The following is a 6,628-nucleotide window of genomic DNA, read 5'->3' on the forward strand; positions in this document are numbered from 1 at the left end:
AGTAGGGTTGGGAAGTCCCCAGGAACCCCACTGTTCATCTCCTTACATGGGGAGCTTTTATTCTTTAAAAGTAAACTGGGGCCTCCCTAGTGGCACAAGGGGTTAAGACACAGCCTATGAGGCTGTCTGCATCCTCTGCATCATGAGTTCGATCCCCAGCCACCTGGCCAGGGAGCAACCCACATGGCACAGCAGACATCTCCTTACTCGCTCCCCTCAGCAGTGTATTTCAGTCAGTCTGCCTGTTCTGTTCCCCACTCTGTCTCCAGTGAATCTTCTCCCCGCCCCACACCTCTGACCTGTACCCCAGCTCTTGTATGCGTAAATAAATAAATCTTAAAAAAAATTAAAGGTAAACTGGGAGTTGGGTAATCAGTTCCTCTGATCATGAAAGAGATGCTTCTCCCACTGCTTTTTCCTCAAACCCATGATTTAGAAAGGAGGGTTTGAACTCAAATGGTGGTTATAGATCCAAGGGGGATACCTGCTCCCTGGGTTACACCATCCCTCCTATGTCTGAGAAATTTCGCATGGTCTTTCTCTAGCTCTAGCTCTGATTTTTCCGACTTTTTCATGTTTTTTTTTTTTAACCCACAAGGGCCATGGAATGACGGGTAGAATGAGCACTGTGTTTAGAGTCAAAAAGAAAGGTCTGTGGCCTGGGCTCATAACCTTTCTGTTTCTTCTTTAAAAATTGACATGGTAACAGTTCCCACTTCATGGCATTGTGAGGCGTTAGATGGATTGACCCAAGGAAAGTGCTTGAAACAACTTCTGTCATACAGCTGTCCCTAAATACATCTATTATTTTTTTTAATGTGCAGGTCCCATGTCAATCACCTTTACGTGTAATTGTGTATGGACCCCTCACAGCTCTACAAAACTGCTGTTATCACATCCATTTAATTGAGTTGGTAACTAAGGCTTGAGCACCTTCATAGATGATGGCATTCCCCAGTCTCCCAGAAATTCTGCACCCCTGAGCCACTTTAGTTCCTCAGATCAGTTGTAAATGGGCTGGTGGCTGCCCCCTGAAGGTGCAAAGAGGGACTATCTAGGGCTTCCCTCCACCTCCTTTCTTCCTGATTCCAGTATAAGTTAAGGGAGTCATATTTGATGAAGTAAATAAAACAAAAGTAAGCTTTCGGACTATAAGACTAATTAGTGGTTACCAGAAGCAAAGGGGGAAAGGCAGTGGGTAAATTGGCTAGAAGGGATCAACCATATGGTGAAGCATAGAATTGAATTTTTACTGGTGAACTTAATGTAGTATATATACATGTTGATTTTTAGCGATGCATACTGAAATATATGATACAATGCAAAGTTACGTCAATAAAAAATTTAAAAGAGTCAAATTTGCTTCAGGGCTAGTCTGCAAATTCTGTTCCTCCCTCTTTTTTTTTTTAAAGATTTGTTTATTTATGCAATCAAGAAATGGGGTACCGGTCAGAGGTGGGGGGTCGGGGGTGTGTGTATGAGAGAATTCACCAGAGACAGAGTGGGGAACCTAACAGGCAGATTGACTGAAATACACTGCTGAGGGGAGCAGTAGGCAAGACAGGAGAGGTCTGCTGTGCCATGTGGGTTAGCTCCCTGACTAGGGATCGAACTCATGCTTCAGTGGCTGCTGATAGCATCATAGTGTTGAGACTTACCCGCTTGCGCCACCAGAGAGGCCCCTATTCCTCCCTCTTTTATGTTCCATGAGAATTCAGGAAATCCCTCCTGGAAGCAAAAATAAAAAACAAAAGCAAGTATCATAGATGAACCCTCCTTAGAGAACCCACTGTTGTCTGTTTGGGGTATATCCTTATAGATCTTTTTCTGAATGTTTATATACATATATCCTCCTATATAAATATAAAATTGACTTACATGGTATCTGAGTTTCCACAAAGCAAGTGTAGTGGCAGGATGTGCACTGAGCAAGTTATCTATGATCCAAGTAGACCGGGCTGGTAAAGGAGGAGTCCTGGAACCCTCAGTGGCTTTCTCAGGCTTTTATTGAGCTTTACATGTAGTGTGGCAACAAGGTACACAGCAGGCAGGGTGCTGGAGGGCCAGGAGGCTGGGAGTCTTCACTCTGGGTTTCTCTGGCCTCTTCTTCCTGTCTCCTGCTTCTTCTCCTGCTTCTGCTGCTCTTGGTGACTACCTCAATACTCCTCCCATGGCCCACAGAAGTAAACTAGATAATTTGCAACAATGTAACAACTGCAGGTGCCCCATCAGGCAGGGCAATCCTAATGGTGGGAGGGCAGAAAAGCCTGAAAAACCATTTACCCTACAGCAAGTTTCTGAGGCAAGGATCTGGGGGTAAATTGTTGTTCTGGGTGGTGATCCTAGGAGAGGATAGTAAGGGGGCTAGAAGTGAAAAAGGAAAAATAGGTTGTGATTTTCAAAGATGGCTACCCTTTATGTTTATGTGATAGCATAGGCTTGTCTTACAATATGCTGGTGCTCTGCCTACAAAAGTGTGCTTTGCTTTCTCCCCTTTAACCTGGGCAGGCTTTGTGACTGTTTGTATCAGTGGTGTATAGAAAAAGGAGGTGATTCTGAGAGACTTGGGTTGGAGGGGGCTGGGTCATAAGCTCTGGCTTCTACCTCCTTCTCCTCAGAATTCTTGCTGGTGAAACCCAGCTACCAAATTGTCAGGAAACCCAGACCACATGTGGGTTCCATCAGGCAGCCCCAGATAGGTTATCAGCCAGCATCAGTCAGCAGTCATGCATGGAGTGACCTGTCCTTCAGATGATTTCCTGCCCTGGCTTTCAAGGCTTCAGCTTAGTTCTCAGACTTTGGGGAGCAGAGACAAGCCATTCTCTTATGCCATCAGAATTCCTGATCTACAGAAACAAGAGAGATAATAAAAGATCACTGTTCTAAGTCATTGAGTTTTGGGTAGTTTGTTAAGCAGGACTAGATAATTAATACAACAAAGGGGGTGTTAATGAACAGATAATCCCTGTGGGCACTTATGGCTCAGTCCTGGGGGAATCTGTTGGAGACTCTGAATAAAGATCATGCATCTCAGCATTGTCCCTACTAGGTGAGAAGTTGGAGCATACTCCTTTCTCCGTGAGAACTGCTCAAGGGGCCAGTTACTTCCTACCCCCCACCAAGAAGAGCCCCCAGGTAGGGATGCAGCTATTTGAGATGAGTCACTGGGAGTTTATATGGAAACTGTCCACTAGAGCTTGTGGACAGGTGGGCTCAGGGCAACGGACAGGGCATCAACTACAATTGCTACTTGTGCTTTTTAACGTACATAATGATCTCACATGTTATTTTAAACTTGCTGTTATTACTGTATTCATTTCCTGTGACTGTACATTGACGCACACTGGGTAGCTTAAAACAACAGAAATGGGGGGCCCTTGTGGTGGTCTAGGGATTGAGTCCCAGTGTTATCACCACTATGGCCTGAGTTCTATCCCTGGCCAGGGAGCTAAGCCACATGGTGCAGCAGACCTCTCCTGTCTCACCTGCTGCTCCCCTTAACAGTGTGTTTCAGTAAATCCACCTGTTCTGCTCCCCGCTCTGTCTCTGGGGAATCTTCTCACCACCCCTGCCCCCTGCACCTCTGGCCTATACCCCAGTTCTTCTATGCAAAAATTAAAAAAAAAAAAAAAAAAGACAACAACAACAGAAATGGATTCTCTCATGGTTCTGAAGACCAGAAGTCTTAAATCAAGGTGTGGGCAAGTCCATACTTCTGCTCAAAGTGCTGAAGACTTCTTTCATCTTCCCCATGTAGCCTGAATCTTCCTCTCCTTCCTTTTACAGAGACACCATTCATTGGATTTAAGGCCTGTCCTGATATCCAGAATGATCTAACTGGTGAGAACTTGGACATATCTTTTGGGGGTACTCAACTCAAACCATGACAGTCATATAAGATTTTAGTGCTTTGTTCCACTTTGTTGTGTCTCAATTTCCATAGTATAGACCATAATCCATTTAATTCAATCCCCTGTGACTAAACCTTCGATTATTTCCAACTTTCTGTTCTTACCAAAGACCTTGTCTCTACCATCTTGAGCAGGAGAACAAATATTTCTCCAGAAAGTGCTCCCATGGGTGAAAGAATTGGCTGGTTTTGAATTCTAAATTGAGGAGGGTAGTGAAACAGGGGTGGACAGGGCCACAAAAGAGGCCACAGGGCAGGAGGCTGGGTGGAAGGATTGAAACGGCCACCCACCGGCCGGACTCTGAGACCAGAGAGCCACCAACAAGCCCCAAAAGGCTAAAAACCAGAACCAAAGGCTATAGCAATACAACACCCACATGGTAGGGGCCTATGGGCTATGGCCTCACAAAGGACAGTGCCCGATAAGTGGACAGGTCCCTGTCTGTGGGTTCTCACCCACGTGCACAATAGCAAGAGACCTCAGGCTCCAGGAACAACAACTATGGGGTTTATTTACAAACAGGGGAAACAAAGACCTCACTGTATCCACAAGTGGCTGCTACTGAAACACAGGCAGAGAGGCCTCTTTTGAGGTTTGGAATTCGTTGGTGGTCTCCTATTGAAGCAGGGGCAGAATGGCCTCTTTTACCTGAAGCAGAGGCAGAGAGGACCACAAAAGAGGCCACAGGGTATCTGAGACCAGAAAGCCACCAAAAAGCCCCAAAAGGCCAAAAAGGCCAAAAACCAAAAACTAAAGGACAGTGCCCGATAAAGGGACAGGTCACTGTCTGTGGGTTCTCACCCATGAGCACAATTGCAAGAGACCTCAGGCTACAGGAACAACAACCATGGGTTTTATTTACAAACAGGGGAAATAACAAGCTCACTGTACCCACAAGTGGCGGCCACCTCACCCAGTTACCAACCACGAACAGCTCTTAGAGGCACCAGGCCCAGGGCCTTTTGGTTCTCCTCTCAGGCAATGTCAGGGGCAGGACCGAGGCTCAGTCTGTGATAGAGTCCTTCGGCTTCTCTTCCCTCCTTGGAGGGAGCTGCTCGATGCTTCTTCTCCCCTTTCTTCAGAGGCCCCATCCTCATTTGTGTCCCTCTAGGCAGTTCTAGCACCTTATGCGGGACATCAAATGTCACAACAGTGATAGCCAGCTTGGCTGAAGCCGAGAGCCGGCGCTCTCAAACTCATAAAGGAATATGGGTAATTGTTGAACAATCAAAAAGAATGCCAAGGAGGGCAAGGAAGCCTCTTGGCATGACAGAACCTGTTAAAGTTACCCGTAACCAAATGTGGACAGATTTAGTGAGAGCAGGTGTAGATCACACTAAAATACATACGAAGCCCAATGCATATTTGTTAGAATTATGGAAGCAGCTGCAAGAAGACCAGAGGTTCACGCCCGTGAGAAGGACTGCTGCTAAGGGGAAGCCTGGAAGCTCCAGGCCTCAGGCACGCGCCCTGCCCCTGGAAGACCACTTGCTGCCGACCCCGTCCTCATGCGATGGCCTGATTACTTTTGAATAGGGTGAGGGCCAAGGAACCCATCCACAAGGGCTGGGCGGGGACTGGAGGCCACATGTGGAGCTTATCATTCACTGGTCTCTGACTAACGTGCAAAGAGTTTTGGCTTTGGTAGACACAGGAACACTATTGTGCTCTATGGAAATTCAGAAAAAATTTCAGGGGTCTGCTTATTACATTGATGGCTATGGAGGCCAGAGTATCAAGGTGACAGCAGTGAGACTATCTCTGGGGATTGGGTAATTACCCCCAAAAGAGTATAAAGTATATGTATCGCCCATCCTGGAGTACATCCTGGGGGTGGATGTACTATGTGTCTTTTTTTTTTTTTTTTTTTTTTTTTTTTTTAAATTTTTTTTTTTTTAATAGAGGCATGCTTTTTATTTATTTATTTGTTTGTTTGTTTTGTTTATACATGCACTGGGTACAGTCAGAAGCACGGGAGGGTGGGAGAATTCACCAGAGCCAGAGCGGGGAGCAGAGCAGGCAGAAGGGCTGAAGTACACTGCTGAGGGGAGCAGCGGGTGGCAGGAGAGGTCTGCGCACCATGTGGGATCCTCCTCCGGTGGCCGGGGAGCAGCCGGGGATCGAACGGGCGCTGCAGAGGCCGCGGGCAGCTTCACAACCCAGTGCTCAACCGCTGCGCCACCGGGGAGGCCCTGTACTATGTGTCTTATGGCTAGAGACCACAGCTGGAGAGTTTCACCTTAGAGTGAGTGTGGTAAAGGCAGTGGTGTGAGGACATGCTAAGCGCCTGTGGAAGTGTGGAACTACCAGTGTGGAAGCCACCCATACAACTGCCAGTCCCTAGCCAAGTGACTAATACCAAGCAATGTTGGTTGCCCGGAGGCCACAAGGAAATTACGGGCACAATATCAGAATTGGAGAAAGTGGTCATTGTGCGTACTGCCCACAGCCCCTACAATTCGCCAGTATGGCCAGTGAAAAAGCCTGATGGCTCTTGGTGCATGACAGTAGATTATCGTGAGTTAAATAATGTAGTTCCCCCCTTGCATGCTGCAGTGCCTTCAGTGGCAGACTGGATGGATCCTCTGAGCCATGAGCTAGGCTTGTATCATTTTGTAGCAGATGTGGCAAATGCTTCCCCACCACCCCCACCCTCCACCCCCTACCCCCAGCCCCAATAGATATAGTGCCAGAGAGTCAAGACCAGTTTACCTTCA

The sequence above is a fragment of the Talpa occidentalis genome, unplaced genomic scaffold (genome assembly GCF_014898055.3).
Source record: "Talpa occidentalis isolate TD23 unplaced genomic scaffold, MPIMG_talOcc4v2.1 talOcc4.12, whole genome shotgun sequence".
Lineage (NCBI taxonomy): Eukaryota > Metazoa > Chordata > Mammalia > Eulipotyphla > Talpidae > Talpa > Talpa occidentalis.